The 24850-nt window shown below is 41.3% G+C and overlaps 1 protein-coding gene across 1 annotated transcript in view; it reads right to left on the bottom strand.

The window, feature by feature from the left end:
• TRIM2 (tripartite motif containing 2) overlaps positions 1-24493 on the bottom strand; it is a 260093-nt gene extending 235600 nt beyond the window's left edge. The window contains exon 1 of the mRNA XM_059922630.1: positions 24479-24493. The gene's annotated coding sequence lies outside the window, so the exon portion shown is untranslated. The remainder of the gene's footprint in view (positions 1-24478) is intronic.
• Positions 24494-24850: the final 357 nt, after the last annotated feature.

Here is a 24850-nt window from a genome sequence, read left to right as displayed (position 1 = left end):
TCCTCATCTCCTCACCAGCTTAAATAAAACTTCATTTAGTACGTATTCTGAACACTGGACACAGTTTGGAAGAGAACTCCAGGTCTTCATTCCTTGTCCGGTTAACCATTATAGATCGGGTGATGAAAGTCTCACAGATAAGGCTGTCTGCCCCCTGAGGAGGCACCCTAAGCGCACGCAGAGCCACGGCCATCTCCATTCTGGGCCCCGGCAGGCATGCTGCCACAAACAAGGTGTTGATCTTCTATACATTCCTTACAAACCACTTAGGTGCCAATCCACCTTTCCCCAGGACTGCAGCTACCATTTGTTTCCAAATTCAGCCATCTGAAAAAAAACCTGTCATTATGTTTAATAGTGACTTATGCCCCATTTTTTGCACAATAGGTACCATCAGAATCCAGAGTTGCTATATCAATATGAAGCTGAAGGCAGTTTAATAAGAGCTTCATGACGCAAAAGCATCCTTGATATACCATTTTCCAAGGTGGGCTCCATGGGAGAGAAGCAAGTAAGAGAGAGAAGGAAAAATTAAAAGTTGGCAACAAGAAGGCTGGGGACTTTGAATTAAACAGCCTTCCTTACTGCAGAACTTCTCAGAGCTTTTAGTGTATTATTATGTATTGTGAACATTACAGTATACATGATCCTCAAACAGAAGATTATAGTATACATGATCCTCAAATTGGTTTGACCAGAAATCATTTTTCATTCCCCTTGCCTCAAAGCCAGTATCTCAAGGAACTATAAAAACTGCTTATTAGCATAGCAAACTTTTCCACAAAATAGGCCTTTTTACCCTCTATCAACTGCAAAATAAATATTACTCTTGTGTCTCTGTAAGCAGCCAGAAGAATATTACTCTTTTATTTATTTATTTATTTATTTGGTTGCTCTGGGTCTTAGTTGCCGCAGGCGGGCTCCTTAGATGCAGCTCACCCGCTCCTTAGTTGTGGCATGCAAACTCCTAGTTGCGGCATGCATGCGGGATCTAGTTCCCTGACCAGAGATCGAACCTGGGCCCCTGCATTGGGAGCACAGAGTCTTACCCCCTGCGCCACCAGGGAAGCCCCAGAAGAATATTACTTGTCTGTCCATAAGTACGGGAGGCAGCCAGAAGGCACTAGAGTCTTTATTCCGACTCAAGATATCCTCTTCAGTTTGCTTTTTTTTTGTTTAATAGTCTGTCCTCTTAGACCAAAACCTTCTGAGGGAATAATCTTCAACAAGTAGAGTAATTGGTCACTGGCAAGTGAGTCTCCTACAAATCCAGTTTGGCTGAGTGGGGTTGGGGTGGTGGTGGAGCGCTGTTTGAAATGGCAGAGTATTATGGCACCAACAGCCTGCGAGCGTCACCCACTGCATTACGTGAACTGTATTCAAGGGGGCCGGCCTGACGGCCCAGCTGGACCCTTGCGCCACAAGTTCATGGGGGCTGCTGGGCAGAAGCGGTCTGTGTCCGGTGACCTCACGTGGTGGAGGCTGCTAATTGTTTGCTCACTGTCCATCCTCCTTTGTTCCATATACCAGAAGCCCTGATGTAAAAAAAAATTGTTTTTCATGGAAAGGCATTTTATGTTAAATACAGCAGTGTGTACATGTCAATCCCAAATTCCCAATCTATCTCTCCCCCCGACCCTTCCCCTCTGGTAACCATAAGTTCGTTTTCTGAGTCTTTTTATGTTTTGTAAATAAGTTCATTTGTATCATTTTTTTAAAAAGATTCCACATATGTGCTATCATATGAAATTTGACTTTCTCTGTCTGACTTACTTCACTTAGTATGATAATCTCCAGGTCCATCCATGTTGCTGCAAATGGCATTATTTCATTCTTTTTTATGGCTGAGTAATACCCCATTGTATACATATACACCACATTTTCTTTATCCATTCATCTGTCAATGGACATTTAGGTCGCTTCCATGTCTTGGCTGTTGTAAATAGTGCTGCTATGAACATTGGGGTACATGTATCCTTTCAAACCATGTTTTTCTCTGGATATATACCCAAGCATGGGGTTGCTAGAAGCCCTGATTTTTAAATGGACCCAGGAATACCTATAAAGGATTCATTTCAGAGATTCTCTTCCAACGAGCTGTGGCCAGAGACTACGTTTGGACCAGTGAGATGTACGTGGAAACACTGAGTGACAACTTCCAGGAGACCTTGTTTTAGGACAGTTGACTTGGGCCCTTTTGTTCTCCCTCACCCTTTTCTTCAAACCCTTCCTTCCTGCTGACTAGATTGAGGGAAATGGCTGGTACTTAAGCAGCCCTCTTAGTCCATGAGGTGGAAGCCGGTTACATAGGGTACCCAAAAAAACATGAGCACTGGAATCCTAGACCCTAACAACTTTATGAACTGGGCTACTCACCTCTGGATCCCTTTTACCTGAGAGAGAAATACAATTTTCCTCTTGATTAAGCTATTGTGGGTTTTCTGTCACGGCTGAATTAAGTCTTAACTAATGCAATAGATAGCGCCTAAACATTTTCTTACTGGGAAATAATTTTAAACTTACAGAAAAGTTGCATGCATATTACAGAGAATTCTGGTATACCCTTTATCCAGATTTGCCAATTTGTTAATATTTTGCCACGTTTGCTTTATCATTCTTAACCTCTCTGTTTCACTTTCCCTTCATGCACACACAATTTTTAACCACTTGAGAAGGAACTGCATACATCATGCTCTTTTACTCTTAAGTACTTCACTGTGAACAAGGACAAGAGCTCCCACATAACCACAGTCACCAAATTCAGGAACTTTAGCATTGATACAGTACTATTACAGAATCTATAGTTCATATTCCAATTTTGCCAGTTGCCCCAATAATGTCTTTTCCTGGACAGCTACATGTAAAAGAATGAAATTTGAACATTCTCTAACACCATATACAAAAATAAACTCAAAACAGATTAAAGACCTAAATTTAAGACCAGATACTATAAAACGCCTAGAGGAAGATATAGGCAGAACACTCTTTGACGTAAATCATAGCAATATATTTTTGGATCCACCTCCTAGAGTAATGGAAATAAAAAAAATAAGAAACAAATGGAACCTAATTAAACTTAAAAGCTCTTGCACAGCAAAGGAAATCATAAACAAAACGAAAAGACAACCTACGGAATGGGAGAAAATATTTGCAAACAATGCAACCGACAAGGGAATAATTTCCAAAATATACAAGCAGTTCACACAGTTCAATATCAAAAACAAACAAACCAATCAAAAATTGGGCAGAAGATCTAAATAGACATTTCTCCAAAGAAGACATACGGATGGCCAAAAGTCACATGAAAAAATGCTCAGCATCACTAATTAGTAGAGAAATGCAAATCAAAACTATAATGAGATATCACCTCACACTGATCAGAATGGCCATCATCAAAAAGTCTATGAATAATAAATGCTGGAGAGGGTGTGGAGAAAAAGTAACCCTTCTACACTATTGGTGGGAATGTAAATTGGTGCAGCCACTATGAAGAACAGTATGGAGGGTCCCTGAAAAACTAAAAATAGAGTTACCATATGATCCAGCAATCCCATTCCTGGGCATATATCCGGAGAAAGCTATAATTTGAAAAGGTATGTGCACCCCAATGTTCATAGCAACACCATTTACAATAGCCAGGACATGGAAACAATCTAAGTGTCCACTGACAGATGAATGGATAAAGAAGATGTGGTATATATATATATATATATAATGGAATATTACTCAGCCATAAAAAACAATGAAACAGTGCCATTTGCAGCAACATGGATGGACCTAGAGATTACCATTCTAAGTGACGTCAGACAGATAAACACAAATATCTTATGACATTGCTTATATATGGAATCTAAAAAAATGATACAACTGAATTTATATACAAAACAGAAATAGAACAGAGACATAGAAAACAAACATGGTTACCAAAAGGGGGGGAGGGATAAATTCAGAGTTTGGGATTAGAATATACACACTACTATATATGAAACAGATAACCAACAAGGACCTACTGTATAGCACAGGGAACTCTACTCAATATCTTGTAAAAGAATATTTATGTGTGTGTGTGTGTGTGTGTATATATACACACACACATATTTATATATAACTGAATCACTTTGCTGTACACTTGAAACTAACACAACATTGTAAATCAACTATATTTCAATAAAAACTTAAAAAAAAAAAAGGACAGTCTCATTAAAAGTTATTAACCATAAGAAAAAGTTCAGGATCCAATTAGAATCATATATTTATTTGTTGTATCTCAGATAACCATTTTTAATGGAGTATTTCTTAAAAAAAAAAAAAAGAAAAAGAAAGAAGAATCCAAATTAAAAAGAAATCAGATTATTTGCATACCCAGCTCACCGCCACTTCCACCTCTTTACTGATTCACAAATCCGCCATTCTCCTGCTGTGAAGCTCAATTCTAGGCCCCTGAATGCAGCAGCACCCCCGCCCCACTGTGTCTTTCTAGATCTGCCCACACCCCCTTCTCCCATTGTTCCCCATGCTACTTCCAGGAGTTCTGAGCGTCCCAGTCACAGCGAGGCCGTGGTAACTTCAGTGTTAGCAATTCTCACCTACGGGGTAGTCAGGAGTGGAGATCACCCCATCGTGCACACCATTTCCAATAACTGCCTGATGGACTCAATACACTGGAAAAAATTGCACGGGCACTTGACAAAGAGGCGGGAACAGTGATCGTTTAAGCCTCCTGGATGTAACCAGCCATTAAACAGTTGTCTAAGTTTTGTTCAGATGTAGCAGCAATCAATATCTTGAATGCACTGGATAAGGTGACTTAGGAGGTAATGATTTATTCATCCTTGAGGATTTATTTCCACCACATCTGTCTCTACGGCAAGAACCAGGCTTGCTGACAACCCATCGCTGATGTACAGCACAGCTCTCCGCATCTTCACTGAGCTTATTCTTTAGGCACCAGTCATTTCCTTCCTTTTTATAAGGAAAGAGATAGGATTTTTTTAATTAATGAAATTTATTAATAGGCCTAGATGAGTGTATTACTAAAATAGTCTCTCTGCTCCCAAGAAAGAGTTACCGAGGAATCATCGGGGGCGGGTTGGCTGCCACTCTGTGGGGAGGGCAGGAGGCCTGATAAGTGAGTTGACAAGGACCCCTCCTTTGGACACCCTTGGGGATCCTGCTGATGAGCCAGGGAAGCCCCACACCTAACGATAACCCCACTGGCCTAGGAGACACTTATGTGCTGTTTCTCTCCATTGAACTTGGGTCTCAGGCTGAAGCCTGGAGACTCCCGCCAGCTGGAAAGAATAGGGATGGGGTGGGGGGGTCATTGACTGCACTTTCAGGGAAGACCACTGTCTGCATAATTGCTGCCACATCTTCAAACTGCAGTTGCATTGATTCAGAATCACCGGATGGGAGAGGAGAAAACCATGGTCAGTGCAAACGTTTCCCCTGAGAAGGAAGCCGTCGTTAAAGTACTTCCTGCTGTGGCTGTCAGGTGGGCGCCCTTGCCGTTGCACATGCTGTGATGGCCGAGGGTGGGCCGGCTTAGAGGGGAGCGGGGCTCCAGGCCAGAAGGCAGAGAGAAGAGGTGTGGCGGGCCGCACCCACCTGTGACCTGGCACTTCTGGGGCTGTCCCTCCTGAGGCCACTATGAGAACGTGTCACCTGCATTTCTTTTTTAGGACTTTGAACCTAAAGATGGAGACATCAGTGCTCTAACTTCTGTCCCCATCCAGCTGTAGCCCCACTGGGATGCTGCTATATCTCCCACAGTGGATACAGGGCAGGCACACAGCAGGCCTTCAATACACATCTGTGCGCTGAAGGAAGGATTATGATCTAACCCAGAATCCCGTCAACATAGACACCGTTCCAGAGGATACTGGGAGTGAAGAACTCCTGAAAACTGGGCACCATCAACGCCCTCTAGGAAGTGTTTCCTGAGTCAGCTAAAAATCACTGTAATGGACAAATGCCCTGGTTTCTAGAAAGAAAAGAAAAGAAAGGGAAAGGGAGGGAGGGAAGGAGGGAAGGAGGGAGGAAGGGAGGAAAGGAGGGAGGAAGGGAAAAAGAAAAAGTCAGTCACTAAAAACAGAGGCATGGGAGGGACTATAAGAGAAAAAATACAAGAGACAACCAAATGCAATGTGCAGATAATTTCCATTCTGATTCCACAAAGTATGAAAAAATGTTTTTGTGACAACCAATATGAATATGAATGAGGTATTACATGATATTAAAATGTTACTGTTAATGTCATTAGGTATGTATGACAATTGCATGGTAGTTATGTTGTTGGTTTTTTTTTTTGTCTTAGTCTGTTATTCATATTGAGTATTTATAGTTGAAATGACCTGCCTGGGATTCGCTTTAAATATAACAGCAAAAAACAAAACAACAAAAAGTTGGCAGGGAAGGGACACGGCTGGCAAAATGTTGATAACTGTTGACACTGGGTTTGGATTCATGGAGGTTCATTATCCCATTTTTTCTACTTTCTGTGTAATTTTGAAGCCTTTCAAAAGAAAAAAATTTTACAAGTGGAATCCACAATCTCCAGCCCCTGAACCAGGTTGTATCATCTTTTTTCCATTAGTTAATTTAACATATATTTACTGAAACCCTGCTATGCGAAAAGCATTGAGGTAGGAACTGTGAGGGGTACAGAGCTACATAAGACATGATCAAATATCAAATATGTACGGGATAAATATCTCCGGTGGTTTATATTTGGTTGCCTGGGCATGGAAAACCCTGACTCTTCCTGGAAGCTGGGTACGCTCATCAGTAGTCAGCAGTCTCCATTCTAAGGCTGGCCACACCCCTTACTAACCAGGCCGTCTTGGACAAGCCACTTACCTTTCCTAAGCCTCTGTTTCCTCATTTATAAAAAGCAGCTAATGGTAGGACCCACTTCGTGAGCTGGTTATGAGTATTAAGATAATAACAGGCTTAGCCTAGTACCTGCTTAGGCTATTGATACAGAGCCAATGCAATAACCAACATCATGATCTGGTTAGAGCAGCCTAGCAGTAGCCCTTTGTGCCATTAGAAAAAAGTGCCCTTTTCTCAGGGCTGGCACGGCCAGGAACAAGGGTGAAGGGCTTGGCTGGTTTTACCCCTGGCTGGGCTCCCCTGTGTAGGGCTCAATCTGTATATCATATGTGGGGCCTCGGAATACGTTTCCCAGGCCCACCCTGATCCCCCTCAAATTTCCCAAAAAGAAGGAAAGCTCCAGAGCTTGCCTACAATTGAGCATGTGGATGAATGTGCTTAGCATTCAAAAAGCACATTGGTGCTTGGTGCTGACCAACTTGTGTTTGGGGGTTATTGTGGCAGGGTTGCCAGGTTAAGAAAAAACAACCACCTATACAGCAGATGCTTTACAACTAACTCCCCCCATGCCCACTCTGCCCTTCTACCACCAGGCTTAACCTCACAGGGCTTGGGTCGTGTTAAACATGCCATTCCTAGTGCTCAATCCTATTGATGGATTTTAAAATTGTATTTTCATTTCTCCTAAATGACGGTAATAGGAATGGTGACTAATGTATTAATGTAGATTAATTGCTTGTTTTACTGGGAATGAAAGTTACTTTATCACTAGTCTTGATTATCCCTTATTTTGTTTTGTCTCCTCTTTCTCCTCCTCCTCCTTTCCGTCCCCCTCCTCCCCCTGCTCCTCCTCCCCACCCCCCTTCTTTAATTAAAAGGCAAACACTGTTATGGCCAACAATCAGGCCATTCACTTCAGCAAGTATTTTGCTATGTGGTGGATTGAAATGTACCATCCACATCCCAGCTGCAGGTGCCATTAATGCTTCCATGGACAGTCACACAAGCGCATATCTGTTTTGCAGATGCAGATGAAGGTAGAATGTGCCTGACTGCGTGGATGCCATTGTGAAGGGACACGTGCCTCACTCGTGCAAAGCACTGGCCTGTAGGGGGAAATGTACATGGTTCACGTGTACCACATTCGGGACTTTCAGGCATGGACAGATGCCACATGTAGACATTCAGAAATCAAAAATGCAAATATATTCAAATCCATTCCAGACTATCTGGACGGCTGGAGAAATATTTCACAAGGTTGGCGCTTTTGTCATTGTTATGGCCAAGGATCACAGGGAGCCTTCATTAATATTAACATCTCTACAAATACTATGGCTTAGGACTATCTTTTCTAGTAAAATGCCCTATAATTACATATACATTTGTATACATTTATAAATTTTGAATTATACCAGAAAAATGACAAATAAAAAATGCTGCCTCAAATAGTCAAGGGAAATTAAATCCAAATTCATATACCAAGGTAGATCACAATAGCACAGCACATTACACAGTTTTTCTTTGACTAGTCCGATAACTAAGACAACTGCCTTCCAGATAACAAGTGTAGGGATAATTTTAAAAAGCAAACAAGAAACATTAAATCTATATTAAAGCATGGTGTGTGAGTCTACATTTTCTGAGGCATGCCAGTCACAATGATACACTTCTTCCAAGAATCTGCTTGAAATATTGGCTCTAACTATGTCATGAGTAACAACCTCTCCACTCTTCAACGTGGAGTGACTTCTTGAAGAGAACAAGGTGCCTCCAGTACCACAGAATTTATATCAAATGAAAATCTTTTAAAGAAATTTGAGTAAGTGCTAGATTAGAGCTGGAAAAGTCAACACTTTGGGAATGTATTTTAAAGATCTTTTAACAACGCAATTAAATCAACCACTGTATATCACTATGCTTTCTAATTTAAGAAACAGTATTTTTATATCTCTAAGCCTGTTAAACTGGTTTCATTTGAGAAAATGGAAAATTAACATTTTGAGTTATTTCAAAGAAGGTCTCTATAGTTTTAATCTCAATCAATCCTGATTATCCACTATGTGTATATTAAGGTCTTTTCCTAACTCCATGCTTCCCATTGTCTGCCTTTGGTCACTTTATAGCTATATACATTTTTTTTCTAGTTTCAAAAGCAATAAATGCTCTTTGCAAAAGTTCAACTATCATCTATTATCCTACCACACAGAAATTATTACTTAACAATTCAGCATCATGTCAGATGGTTTTCTAGGCAAACATATTAGTAAAACAGTGCTTATTAAAACAAAATAATTCACAGTAATTTATCATTTCTTTTACCTTCCTACCAATAACATATCATGGATAACTTCCCTTATGGAAATGTTTGGGTCTATAAGCCTATTTTTTGGTGTGTAGCTGCATAGTATGCTGTTTTATGGATGTAACATAATTTATTTAACCAATCCCCTATATGGATAAATCAATATTATAGACAAATGCAAAAAAAAATTCTTGTACATATACCTTTGCAAATTTCTCCTATTTAAAATGCTTTCTTGGGACTTCCCTGGCAGCCCAGTGGTTAAGACTCTGCGCTTCCAATGTAGGGGGAGCAGGTTTGATTCCTGGTCAGGGAACTTAGATCCCACTTACCCCATGGTGTGGCCAAAAAAGAAAAAAATGTTCTCTTTACATATAAGTAGCTGGTTATATTTCCCCTGTTTTATTATTTTCTTTAAATCACCATAGATAAATCAAGAATTAAGTAAGTGACAAGGAAATTGGCAAATGAGCCTTAGAAAGTACATGTTTTTATATTTTATATTATTCAAACCCTTCGTATTTTGTCATTTTCTATGGTTTTGAACCAGAGAATCTGAAGAAGAGAAATTCTAGGTGGAGGGATTTAGGGACACTTTCAACAACAAGCATAGGCCCTTGGGGGACAGAACCTCAGGACTGTCTCCTTCTTCCTGAATTGTGTTCTTAGTGAGGGTTTGACCAAAGTCTGTCTGCATCTCTCCTCTCCTGCACTTTTCTTGGGGCAGTTGCTCTACTCCCATTCTTACTGTGGGAGGTGTCAGGTTCTCTGCATCCCATAGTCATACTTTTCCCAGAGGCAAAGGGAATTCAGGAGCTGAGGACTAGCCCATGCTAACTCTAGGTATGGCGTGTGGTGGTGAACTGGAAACAAGTAACTTGTTAAAGATTCCAAACATGAAAACCGAATAAGATTTCAAAATAAATTTTGTTTCCTTGCCATTTTGTTGGATTGCTTTTGATCCTTTCGTAACACAAAATTTTCATTCAGGACTTCTTTCTATGTTGCAATTTGCCATTGCATCATCCTCCTGTCATGGTATATTTCTCAATGGGCTATTTGTTTAGAGACCTTTTTCTTTTCTTTTTGCCAAGTTCTGTGAACAATGAATTACTTCAGTGGGAAACTCCATACCATCTTTGCAGAAAGATCATGTGTGCAGTTGTATTCCTTTGTGCTTTCATTGGTTTGGTTGTACAAGAGAAATCATTTTAACAATACAAAATCAATAGTTCAGATTAAAGAAAAATAAAGTCTCTTTAACCTGAAAAAGAAATGTGCTCTTTTCTTCCCTGGGCATTGCGATGTTCACCTTTAGCATGGAGTCATGAACTGCAGGGCTTAGGGAACTTGACCGAGGTCACAACCAAGATATGAACCCAAACATTCTGGCTGCAGAGTCCAAATTCTTGATATTATATACTATATGGCTGATTTCACCACACACACCCAGTTTTGTGTTTAGATAAAAAGATCAAAAATTATTCAAGAGGAGAATTTAATCTGAGTTCACCAGACGGACTCCTGGGAGGTCAAAGCACATCAAACTGAAAGCTAAAGATTAAAATGAAGTCTGTATAACGAATGATAGGCATTCCAGATTCTGTTCTCTTTCATGCTCCCAGAATGGTGGAAATCAATTTTATCCATCCAAAGCAGAAGTATTCTTAGGAGACTTCTTAGTCTTAGAAGAAACTAAATGTTCCCATTAAAGAAAAATCCTTCCAACACTGCCTTCTGGGGTCTCCTGAAGAAAAACTTGGCTCACTGCCAGATCATTCTTCAAAGGAGGTCCACCAATTACCAAACCAACCAATTACACAAAGACTGCAATCACACGCTTTAGAGCCTCACTCTTAACTGTGTGTGGACAAAGATCTCCAGACACATGAGTCTGAAACAAACAAATAAAAAGAATGGAACTCAGAGGCCATAGAAACAATACAGGGAGTAGAAAAAAGGTTTTTAAAAATCCACTGTGTTTAATATCTTTGGAGCCAAAAAAGAAGATACTGCATCCATGAAATGACAAGATATTTTTTAAAAATTAAAAAACAAGAATGACACCTTAGAAATTAAAAATTTGAAACCAAAAGATCTCAATGGCATGAAAGATAAGAAAATTAGATCAGTTCAAGCGGTGTGTTGTTCAGCTAACCAGAGTTCCAGAAGAGAAAACACGAGGAAATAAAAGGGAAGGAATCAGTAAAGTGAAAATAAAGTACATTTTCCCAGAAATGAAAAGCATGAGTTTCTGTATTAAAAAGGGCCAAGTGATCAGAATAGTTAATGAAAAAACACTCAAATCATGGCAAATAGCTGTGAAATAGCAGAATATATAGGGAGAAAAAACACTGAAGGAGATGGAGAAAGGGAATGAATGGCAAAGGACTTCCCAGTAGCAATAATGGAGACCAGAGGCGAGTACATGCGCCTTTAAAATTCTAGGAAAAACTATTTTCATCTAGAGATTCTATACCCAGCCAAACTATGAAGTGTGTGGGTAGAATAAAGACATTTTCAGATATACAAGGACTCAAAATTTACCTGTATGTACCCTTTCTTTAAAAAGCTACTGGAGGATGTATTTCAGAAAAACAGAATTAAATCAAGAAAGAAAAAGACACTGGGGTCCAAGAAAAGAGAATCCAACACAGAAGAATAGACAAAAGCAAGTCTCCAAACAACAGCTCACTGGGAGTAGAGAAAAAAACAAAACAAAAAAACAGTCCAAACTGGAGAACGAGGCCATGTGACACATCTGCTAGGACAGTTGAAAAAAATATTAACAATTGGCCCATAGAAAATCTAATGAAAAAATGAAGTGTTTATTAGCTCTGGGTAAAATAAAATGCAGTATACAAACTACATTGCTCAGCAGTGACAACATTTATATAGTCATAATGTAAATAATGATTTAATCAAGACTTGTACTATAACTGAGTTGTGGGGAAGGAAGTGAGGAAACAGAGTATAAGAGAGAAAGCTAAATTCTCATCTCCTGTGACTGAGAGTCAACAGATAATACCCAAAATTGATAAGTAAACAGTAGTGTATGTATATGTAAGGAAATCTCAGGAAAAATATATGAGGGGTGGGTGATATTGGTTGCCTCCAGAGAGGAAATTAGAGAGTCTGGGGACCAGGGTTAAAAGGAAACTTTTCATTATTTTTACCCTTTTTTCTTTTGAATTTTGAACTATGTTGATATACTACCTTTTTGAATAAAGAAAAGAAATAATTAAAAAGAAATAGCAGAAAGAGGATAATTTTTAGAAACATGAAACAGCCAATGAAAAATGGTTAAGACTGTTCAAAGGGGTTGTTTTTAGGAAGGAGAACTGGGGGATGGGGTAACAGATAAGAGCCTGCTGTATTTAGGTATAAGCTTTTAACAATACCATTTTATTTTTAAAATGAAGTGCATGTATTTATATAAATAAAAAGTCAAAGCAACATTAGACTATGAGAACAATTGTAGAGGTAAACTAGGTGAGGTAAAAGAAAACTGGCTACAGCAGGAATTTATGCAGGTGTCAACCCTGAGTGAGCAAAATGTTAATGTCTTTAATAAAACATTTTTCCCCCCAAAACACTTTTTGTCTAAAAAGGTACAGTAGAAAATAAATTTGTATGAGAATAACAAAAATAAATACTACTTAAATCTCAAAGAAGGGACATGTTTCCTAAGTTTCTTTACGTCGCAGCACATTTTTAACATGTAAATCTAGAAAACTGATCCCAGAGTACATGACATGAGTTATGATTTTAGAGAATCAATAATCTACAAATTTCAGAAATCTTCAGTAACCACCTAACTGCATTAAAAAGCAACTAAAGAAAGTAGTCTTGAATATGGCTATGTATACTTGTATACATGTATACATTGTATAAAGGTTAATTTTTCCATTACGTCTTGGAAAAGCTAGGTTCTTACATGTTTTTAGGATTCTGATGCCAAAAAAAATCTTACCCCTCAGTTCCAGAGAGCATGATACATGTGTCAACCCCTTTAATTCACTTGATCCAGTGTTTACTGATCACTTGGGCACAAGTGGCCAAAGGAAGATTCTCCCAGAATCTTGGGCATCATGGTTTCAAACTCTGTAGTCTGTTGGTGCTGCCCCACGAGGAAGAAGAGTCCTTTTTATTAGCAAGATGTCATTTTAACTGAAGCCTGCAATAAGAGACCAACCCCTGACATCCCACTTGCTCTGCTGCAGTCCAGAAACTGCTGCTTCTCATTTACTCACTCACTCATTGTGATGGTTAATTTTATGTGTCAACTTGGTTGGGCCACAGGGTGCCCAGATATCTAGTCAAACATTATTCTGGGTGTTTCTGCAACTGTGTTTTTGGATGAGATTAACATTTTAATTGGTAGAGTAAAGCAGATTGCCCTCCATAATGTGGGTGGGCCTCATCTAATCAGTTGAAGGACTAAATAGAACAAAAAGACGGACCTTCTCCCAAGTAAGAGCAAAATAACCAGCAGACTGCCTTTGGACTTCATCTGCAATATTGACTCTTCCTGCCTGATGGCTTTTACCTGAAACATTGGCTCTCCCTGCATCTCCAGCCTGCTGTCCTCCCTACAGATTGGACTTACCAACCTCCAAAATCACATTAGCCAATTCTAATCAGTCAATCAATCAATATCCTATTGGTTGTGTTTCTCTGGATAACCCTGGCTAATACACTCATTCAAACAAATGTTTATTTAACATATACTGTGTGCCAAGCAACAAGCTAAGTGCCAGAATAAAGAGTTAAAACGAAGGTCCTTACCTTTGGAAACTTAGAAGTTTGACAGTAATGATGACAACAAATAGTTTCTCCTAAGAGTAAGTTGGCAAGAGAGAATTTACACATGAATTTCATTTAGGAGCTTGAGGCTTCATCAGGCTTACTCATGATTAGAGCCTGATCAAATTTGCTTAAGTACTTGGCTTTTCCAGTCTTGCCTTATCTGTTTTTTTCCAGTGGATGGAAGGTTCTAGTGAAAAGCTACAACTTTCCATACCCTAATAGGCCAGCTGCTGAGGACACAGTGCATTCACCTGCTGGTGGTCCACGCAGCTACCCTTACTACACTTCTGAGTGGGTCTTAGACACAGTTTCCCACCTTGAAATACTGGCCAATAGTCAATCATCCAGGAAATTTGCTGGACCTGCCTTGTACTGGTTGGTTTATGAGAACTACATGATTCAAAGAAAACTAGTACTGGTCTTGTCTGTGAGAATTCTTTGAGCGTGAACCATTCACTCATTAGAGAACTCTAATGAAACCCAAACTGGGGAACAGACTATTCCAAAGGATTCTGCTATGTCTCATACTGTATGAGAGTAGAGTAGAGTGTACTGGAAAGAGCTATGGCTTTAAAGTCAGACAGGTTTGAGGCAGACTCCTGGGCCTGCTTCTTAGTAGCTGGTGACCTTGGACAACTGATCCAGCCTCTCGGACCTTGTAAAATGAGGACAACAGTACCTTCTCACAGGATTCCTGTTAGGACTCAATGGGATCCCAGCTGCACAGTGACAAGGACAGTGTCTGCTATATAGCACACATGCGAATCCACGGAGAGTTGGTGGACCTTTGATCCATCTCTGTGCTTGTAAAAGCAGTAGGGTTGGTTATAAACATTAGCTTGCAAAGCATTTCTTTATAAAGGAAGGATTACGGTTCTCATTTCAAAATTTTGTGTTGAGCTTTTTGAACAAAGGACCTACGTTAGTTCCAAGTAAAACAAGATCTTTGTTACTCAGAAAACTAGAGGATGGGTGGTAAGTGGATGTCCAAAGAATCTGGCCAATGAAGAGTTAATTCACATTGGCAAGAAGACCATGCCTGGTCTCTCTCTCCCTCCTAGGGAAACATAAATGTGAATGAAAGAACAGAAAATGGAAGGCTTTACTGTTTGTGAGGCACAGAGCTGGCCCCCAGCCCTCCTCGCCCCCCTTTAAAAATGAAGCCTGGAAAATAATCATCTTCTAAAAATCCTGATACTACCTCACAAGACTGATTTGTTTTCCTTTGGGGAAACTAATGAGATCAGTGATTTTTGCTGGATTATCTCAGAAATGCTTATGCTTAGGAACTTGGTGAGGGGGGAGAGTCAGATAACCAAGTTTACTCCGCTTCAAGATTATGTTTAATAAAGACAAACTCAAAGGAATTAAGGAAAGGAGGGAGGGGAGGAGTAGGGAGAAAAATTTCAGAGAAACATTTCGCTCAGAAGGGTTATAAAAACACTCTCAAAACCACAGTGTGAAGACTGCAACTGACTCATATTCTAAAAATAACACCAAACAATTCTGGAAAGTTGTAAAATAGAGATATAACAATGGAAACATATTGCTCATTGCCAAACCAAAAGCATAGTAAAGTTGTAACTTTTACTTAAAAGAGCTAAAAATAAAGGGTTGTGGCGAAAAGTCCAAGAAGAATAATATGCTAGTGGAAATGAGGCAATCCTATATATTTAATAAAAATTTTTGAGTAGTGAATTTTCACAAGGTTCATCTGTCAAAGAAGTAACTGGCAGTTAGAGTTTATCACATCATTAAACTCAGAGCTACTATTAGTTCTCCAGGAAGGCTGGAGGCCAATACAATACTGACCACAGATCACACAGTTTCCTGACAAACCATCTTGAGTGGCAGTCTTCTCACAGATTCAGAGGAGTGTATTTAAATTCTGGTTAATCTGTCCAAGTATCAAAGTTTGAATTACAAACACAAAAAAGAAGAGAAAAAAAATCCAAGCAGAGATTCAAATGGTCATAAAGGAATTTGTAAAAATTTAGTGAGCTTTTTTATGAGTGGTACAAGACATTTTCCTTTTCCTAAAGATTCTACGATGGTGCCATATTGTCTTAAGAACAAGTTCAAATTCCTCATTCTTTGAGGATATTGAAGTTGGGTAGAGTCTTACCATATGTCTTTCTTGTTAACAATACTCATGACAGGTTAATCATCTGGGTGCCATGAACCATGCTGAACCCTTTACATCAATTCCTTTTATTCCTTAAAATAATGAAATGGTCGTCCCCACTCATTGATGAGGAAACTCATCTATGTGTGTTATGCAAATTGGTCAAGGTCACACACCTTTGGGATACAAATACCGATCATCTGCCTCCAGAGAGAAGGCCTGTTTTCTTTCTCTCCGTTAACCATCAAAAGTGAGCTGCCAACATGAAAAGATGCTCAACATCGCTAATCATCAGGGAAATGCAAATCAAAACTACAATGAGATATCACCTCACACCTGTCAGAATGACCTTCATCAAAAGAAAGAAAGAACTCTCCTCCTTCCAATGATTATAAACTATTTTCCTTAAAAAAAAAAAAAAAAGGAACCCACACAACAAATGTTGGTGAGGATGTGGAGAAAAGGGAACCTTCATACACTGTTGGTGGGAATGTAGATTGGTGCAGCCACTGTGGAAAACAGTATGGAGGTTTCTCAAAAAACTAAAAACATATATATATATGTTTTTCCACTCCTGGGTATATATCCAGAAAAAACAAAAACACTAACTCGAAAAGATACACTCACCCCAATGTTCATAGCAGCACTATTTACAATAGTCAAGACATGAAAGCAATCTAAGTGTCCATCAACAGAGGAATGGATAAAGAAGACGTGGTATTTATATACAATGGAATACTACTCTACCATAAAAAAGAATGACATTTTGCCACTTGCAGCAACATGGATGGACTTGGAGGACATCATGCTGAGTGAAATTAGTCAGATAGAGAAAGAGAAATAGTGTATGATATCACTTATATGTGGAATCTAAAAAATACAACAAACTAGTGAATATAACAAAAAGGAAACACACAGAAATAGAGAACAAACTAGTGGTTACCAGTGGGGAGAGGGAAGAAGGGAGGGGCAAGACAGAGGTAGGGGATTAAGAGGCATAAACTATCATGTATAAAATAAGCTACACGGATGTATTGTACAATGTGGGGAATATAGCCAATATTTTTTAATAATTATAAGTGGAGTATAACCCTTAAAAATTGTGAATCACTATATTGGATACCTGTAACTTATATAGTATTGTACAGCAACTATACTTCAATTTAAAAAAAAAAAGTAAGTTCCCAAATCCATGACTTTTGAGCCACTGCTTAAGCTGTCTGCCTTTAGGTGAAAAATACCTCCACCTTCTCTGCTTACCTTTCCAGTTCTAGACCATTCCTCAAAGCCCTGGAGCCACCACAGAGTACCTGATTATACCCGCAAGCATCAATGTCCCCCTTTCTGGCTTTGGCATAGAACAGACTGTCTGTGTCACTTGCTCCCACATTTGATTAGTCAGTCCAGCACTCCACCTAACACTTTCTTTATTATACTCTTTATCTGTTTTTGTGTGTGTAAATCTTTCTTCTAAACATGATGGCAAGAGCTAGTTTTTAAAATGGTCATATGCTTCCTTCTTTTTTCATACTTAGTGGGAGAAACAGGGTAACTATTTCATAGATTTAATTTAAAATTTTCTGCATTTTGGCAACATGGAGGGACCTAGAGATTATCATACTAAGTAAGTCAGAAAGAGAAAGACAAATACCACATGATATCACTTACATGTGGAATCTAAAATAGGACACAAATGAACTTATCTATGAAACAGAAACAGACTCACAGACACAGAGAACAGACTTGCAGTTGCCAAGGTGGGGGGCGGGGGAGGGAAGGATTGGGAGTTTGGGGTGAACAGATGCAAACTAGTATATGTAGGATGGATAAACAACAAGATCCTATTGTATAGCACAGGGAACTATATTCAATATCCTGTGATAAACCATAATGGAAAAGAGTATGAAAAAGAATATATATGTGTAACTGAATCACTTTGCTGTACAGCAGAAATTAACACAACATTGTAAATCAACTATACTTCAATAAAACTTAAAAAATAAAATTTTCTGCATTTTGGTTACCCACTATATATAACTACACATTAGGATAATTTACTTTTTGGCTTACCACTATATGGTGATGAGAATAATCTACTTTAAAATAAACTTTCCAATGGAATTGTTTTTTTAAACCCTTTATAGTTCATATCACTGCATAACTGAACTTTTCTAATATGCTTATTAATCTCATATAACAAGAATATTTGATCATGCAGGACAGAGATGAACTGAATAGTCATGAATATATAGTTGCATTTTAGCCAACAGTATCAAATTTCCCCTTAATCAATTTTTCTACCACCATCATGAAGAAATTCAAAAAAGTGGAATGGAGTTTTACCTTTTCTCTCTGTCCCTGGACACACATAAAGAGATCTTCTGTTAAGAGTAATTTACTAAAAAGAGCCAACAGGAAGTTTATAGAATGGAAAGGCAACCGGGTAAACTACCTCAAGAGAAACTAGAAGCTGCATGCGTAACCCTGGTAGACAGCTCACGGGCCAGCATGCTCCACAGGCAACCTGTCATTATCAAGCCAGAAATGGACGGAACTTGCTGTTCCAGGCATTGGAGGGCAGGCAATTGGTATATTTAACAGTCAGCCTGGGCTATGGCCGGAAGAAGGACAGACATAAAGGGAAGCTGATTCCAAAGAACACTCTGAAGGTTGGTCCCAGGACTAAAAGGAGCACGAGTGGGAGCAGTCTTGTATACGGCCCACTCCTGAGCCACAGTCCTGAGGCTGCACGGTGGTGTGAAGTGAGTCAGAGCCTCAAAGGGACCTCACAGCGCCCCACCTTACATCCAGGTCCTCCGAAGCTGGTCCCCGGTCAGTGGCAAAGGCTGATGGGGTAGAATGTGTTCATCTAGGATTCCCATGGGAGAATCAACCACTTTTTTTCATGCAGTCATTAGGAGAGAGGAAGATTATACCAGAGTAGAGCATCCTGCCGCAGCCTAAGGCCTTGGCAGCTCAACATTAGGGCTGATGTGGCTTCTGCCCCCTCCAAGAAACTAATTTCTGGGGTTTGGCATCCAGAATCCAACCAAACACCTGGATCCTATTTCCTTCCCCCTTCTCAGGGCTGTTTCCACATTCTAACTTCAAAACTCTCCTTCCTTTCTCCTTGATAGTGAAATCCTTGATCACGGGTACTGCTTTTTTGACTGGAGAACCGAGGGGCTGGCAAAAGGACTGAAGACAGCATGGCCATGGCTTTGGGAGGTTTTTCATAGCCTGTAGAGGGGAGCCAGGCATCTGTTCAATTACTCTGGTTTTGCCTGCCTACCCAGAGCCTATGGGAAGCAAAAATGGCAGCTGCTAAAGAGTGCTTTTTTCATTTACGTACCGTGCCGCCTTACTTGACAAAGCTGTTTTGAACAAAGCTGGCATCTGCTCGTTGCCCTGGGGTAAGTGGTCAGCTCCTCTGTGCTGAATCGCTGCCACTGTGCACACCCAGGTCTGTGTGTCAGCCCGCAAGGCTGCCTCGTGTCTGGGGAGGGAGGTACCACCCTGGTCTCAGCGTTACAGTGGGAGGAACAGCCAGAGAGAGGCAGGTGTTCTGCCTTCCTGTTACTTCACCTGACCCCACATCCGAACAAAATAACAGCAGCCCTAAACCAGAGGGAAAAGGCAGGGAGAATCCAGCCAAGTCGCATTTTAAGGTCCTCTGGGTTTTTCTACTTCTGGCTAAGTTCTTATCTGTGGAAAGTGGTGTTGAATGCCTCCTCTTTGCTCGTGGAGACACACCTTCTTCCGTTGCTTGTGCAGCTTAGGGAAGGCTTGAGGGAAATTTAAAAGATGTGTGAACTGGGAACTTTTGAAATCACATTTCAACATCAGTACTGCTTATATGCATGGACAATTTATGGTACCCATTCCCTCCCCGCAACCCAAGTGATAGCAGAAGGCAGCTTCAGGACAGTTCCCAGGCCTCCCATAGAACGGATCAAGCCTCCAATCCTCACTCGCCTTATCTCCGCGATCAGCAGAGGGAGCCAGAAACTCTGAGTGGTAGATGTTGGGCAGGGGGCATGCTGGTTACTTCTTACCTCGGGGGCCTGTGGGCACTATCCCAATCCCCAGGGCCAGCACCTTTAACTTACAGTCAGGGGAAGCTTAGGGAACAGGGAATATTTCTTCATTCAAATAATCGAGAGAGATCTATCAAAGTCTACAAATAATAAATGCTGGAGAGGGTGTGGAGAAAAAGAAGACCCTCCTATACTGTCGGTGGGAAAGTAAATTGGTGCAGCCATTATGGAGAACAGTGTGGAAGTTCCTTAAAAAACTAAAAATAGAGCTTGCATATGATCCAGCAATCCCACTCCTGGGCATATACCTAGAGAAAACTATAATTCGAAAAGATACATGCACCCCAATGTTCATAACAGCACTATTTACAATAGCCAAGATGTGGAAGCAACCTAAGTGTCCATCAACAGATGAATGGATAAGGAAGATGTGGTACATATATACAATGGAATATTACTCAGCCATGAAAAAGAATGAAATATTGCCATTTGCAGCAACATGGATAGACATAGAGATGATCAGACTAAGTGAAGTAAGTCAGACAAAGACAAATATCACATGATACCACTTATATGTGGAACCTTAAAAAAAATGATACAAACGAACTTATGTATAAAACAGAAATAGATCCACAGACAGAAAACAAACTTATGGTTACCAAAGGGGGAAGGGGAGGAGGGATAAATTAGGAGTTGGGGATTAACATATACACACTACTATATATAAAATAGATAACCAACAAGGCCCTACTGTATAGCACAGGGAACTATACTCAATACCTTATAATAACCTATAAGGGAAAAGAATCTGAAATAGATACATATATACACATATATGTATAACTGAATCACTTCGCTATACACCTGAAACTAACACATCATTGTAAATCAACTATATTTCAACTTAAAAAAGAATAAAAAAGAATAAATAGATAAAATAAATTTACTAAAACAAATAACAAAACAAAGCAAAACAACAGAACTCAGACTAGAAGAGGCCCTGGGATAGGCCCTATTCCAGCCCCTGCTCCTCCCCTGAAGAGAAGGCACAAGTCTGTGGCTGAGGTTGCCTAATCTGGCCTGTGGGATGTGTTTTGTTTGCCAAGCACAGTTTACTTTTAAATGTTTTACTCTTAATTAGTTGCAACCCTTAAAGATCTGAAGATTTCATATCAATAAATAGATAACTGGATTTCCAGAAATCCTTGATAAAGCGGAAGATCTGGCAAAGCTGGCTGACATCCCCGTGTGGAACATAGCTGCCTTCCCTCCTTAAGCCCCAGCAGCCCCTGGCCCTCCTCCGGCATTTATGCTCCCTGTTGGCCCCCCCGCAGCCATGGACTTTGCCCTCTTAGGCATGACCAATGTTTCCCTACCTAATGTTTCACCTAGGAAGCTCTGACAAAATTCCACACCCATGTTGAGACCAGTGAAGGCAGAATCTGGGCCTAGGGAGGGACCTGGGCCTTAGAAGAGTTCTAAAGTCCCTACATGATGCGAACAGGCAGCCAGGTTTATGGAGGGCTGGGGCTAGACCATGAAGGGCAGGTGGTAAATTATTCTCTTTTGGAAGCTCCTCAATGCCTCATTTTATTATTTCACCATTTTAGAAGTTCATTCTAGTCTATCGAAACCTGGTTATCTCTTATTCCATTCTTTTCAGAACCTCACCCAGCCTCAGGATTTAAAAAAAAAAAATTTTTTTGAAAGCTTCTCCTCTTTCTGCTACATTGTTATTTTGGTTGCTCCATTCTGAACCCCTCCTCCAGTGTCTCCACAATCTTTTTAAAGTTCAATGGACAAAATTAGAAATAATACCCTAACCATTATTTTACTAGAGTAAAATTCAGTAGGGGCATTTATTCCTGGTTCTATCATATCATACTTAACACCTCAGAATCACATTAATTTCTTTTCACAATGCCTTTTTTTTTTTTTTTAAACTTAATTATCATCTGGTTTTTGTTAACAAGGAACTCATTTGCAAAAACCTGAGACACCACACTCCAGGATGGAAAACCAAGTTTGGGGGCAAATAAAGCACTGAATATCAACCCTCGTTTCCCTGTTAGAGGGACATCAAACTTCCTCAAGGGCCACAACCTGATAATGTAAAATTAAAGAGGCCATATGGGGAGCTTCCTGGTGGCCTGCTGGTTAGGATTCCGGGCTTTCACTGCTATGGCTGGGGTTCAGTCCCTGGTCAGGGAACTGAGATCCCTCAAGGCATGGCGTGGCCAAAAATAAATAAATAAATAAATAAATAGACCATATTCATGTCCATGACAGTTTTACTTCTTTACTTATACATTAATTTCCTCCCAACAGGCTAGTCTGTTTTTAGGGAATTTCCAAGCTAATTTGATAACTGCTTTTCTTAGGGTTATTTAATTTTTTTTTTTTCCATTTTGTAGGCTTCTCCTTTCTTTCCTTTTTGTTTTCATTAACATAATCCTCAACTATCAGGTTATAACAGAAAAGCTGCTTAGCGGGAGACGGGATTGGAAGACCAGCATCTCTCTATTATTTTGTTGTGCTCATTTTATAGATCAGGAAACTGAGGCCTGGAAAGGCTTCCCCACCCCACAGCTGACTGCCCACACACACAACATCGGAGGAGTCCTGGCTCTGGCCGGCCCCCTGGGCAAGGTGAACCTTACCTGACGCTGGATATCAGACAGCACAGCAAGAAATCCAGCCTCAGAGGTGGCAGAAGTGAGGCTTTCGATACTATGTCTCGGTATCACACATTCGGGCCTGAACCAGATCGACATGGAAACGCACACGAAATATTGAACATGATATTCCGGAGCCAACTGACGCTGTTAAACGCTCCTTGGAACCCCTAGGGGAAAGCCAAGGTTCTTTAGGAAATATACAAACCACCAAGCCACCCTGGCATGATGCCAGCTCTGGAATGTTGGAAATCTTGTCCAGAAATACATATAAAACCGAAGCTGAACTTCAAGATTCCCTCTAGCAACCAATAGTAAGAAAAAGCACACCCCTTCACACTCATACTTCGGGGAGAAAAGGGAATTATTTACGCATGGTGTTCATAAAATATCTGCCCTGTTAGAACACAGTGTGAGAGGAGGCGAAGGGAAGGAGCGAGCTCGGGGTTTGGGACCTGAGGCCCAAGAGTCTCTTAAATCGCAAAAGAATCCGGACGGGCCGCCGTCGGGAGACGCGACCCTGTGGCGCGCGATGCTCTCGGAGGTGCCTCCACTCCTGGGTCCCCGCAGGCCTGGCCGCGGTGGTCACTGCCATTGCACAAGGGTCCTCCCGGGCGGGAGGCCTAATCTCATTGTTTCGAGCCAACCGTAAAATGCAGCTTCTCCCCTTTCTCAAAAAGGACCCGAGGTACTGGGGGCTGAACAGGACTGTCTACCCCGGCTGCCTAGGCCCGAGGTCTTTTCTTTGTGCATCCGTCCCCAAAGCACAGGACCAGATCCCAAGGCGTGCGCTAGAAACCGGGCGCTCCAGCCTCCTCTCGCAGCCACCCCGGTTGTCGCCTCCTTGTCGCGCCAGCGCGCACCACCTACAGACAAGGCGTGGCGAGGCGCGTCGCCAGGCCCTCCCGCAGCCCGATCCCCCGCGGGCCGGCCTCTGCTCCCGCTGCCTTTGCGTCCCCGCCACTAGGCTGGAAGCCCTAGGAGCCGAGCCGCCTGCAAGCAGTGCGGAGCCACAGATACTCACGTTTCCAAGTGTTTTCGTGAAGTGCGCGCACTCCCCGCGGCCACTAACAGAAGCCAGAGAAAGCGCTCTGAGAGCCGCCTTTCAGGCAGCGAGAAGTGACAAGCTGGCGCCCCGCTGAAAGCCCCTCATTTTCTGCAAGCTCACTCAAAATGCGCCTCGGTGCCGCCAGCGCAGCTGCCAGGTTTAATAACTGTGTCAGACAGCCCCTCCCCCCAAAAAGAGACACAAAGATAACAGGCTGGGGACCAAGGAGCTCATGTTCGACCGCAGTCACCCTGCCTCATCCCTAGCGATGCCGCAGCTGGAATAACTGCGCAGGCACGGACCGGGAAAAGGTTCAAACTCCAGCCTTGACCTAGGAATTCTCCAGAAACCTCAGTTCTTTCCTAGTCGCTCTGAGCATAAAACTGATACTCTTCCCAGCGATACTTGTGAAACAAAGCAAGAGGCGAGTGCCTTCCCAGTTAACCCAACCTGCGTCTCAAATGTAAAGGGGACTTAGAGGAACGCAGCAAACCTCAAACCTCTTAATACTTGATTTTCTGGGCACTGGTGGAATATCCTGGCACTATGCAAAGCGCAAGAAGCTCATCAAACTGGGTTTCGCTCACGTTTTGTCGCGCACACGAATGCTGCAGCCTCTCCAGAGGACACTGGCCAGCAGAACCTTACTGTTTGGGGGTGGGGGGGGCTCCTTCGCAGCTCCTCCTCGACCTGGATCATCTCCAAAGCGCGGGCAGCGCCTCGAGAGCCACTGGGTTTTTATCAAGCCGGAAGGAATTAGTGGTTCTGTTTTGCATGTGAAATATCCCACCAAAGGTAGTGCTTGATAAAATATAGTACATATATAACCCGTACAGGGCGCTAGGGGCCCCGCCCCGCCCCGAGGGTTCCTCCCAGCGCCACCCGCTGCGCCCGCCGCACCTGCTTCTGCGGGGAGTGGTTTCCGTGGAAACTCCGGAGAGCCAGTCCTCCCTTCGGACACGCTGTTGCCCCGACAACTGCGACCTAGCATTAGGCGGTCCAGGAAGGATGGCAATGGAT

The sequence above is a fragment of the Balaenoptera ricei genome, chromosome 5 (assembly GCF_028023285.1).
Source record: "Balaenoptera ricei isolate mBalRic1 chromosome 5, mBalRic1.hap2, whole genome shotgun sequence".
NCBI classification, from domain to species: Eukaryota; Metazoa; Chordata; class Mammalia; order Artiodactyla; family Balaenopteridae; genus Balaenoptera; species Balaenoptera ricei.
Note: the sequence above shows the minus strand (reverse complement) of the source record. Positions and strands in the feature narration are given on the sequence as shown.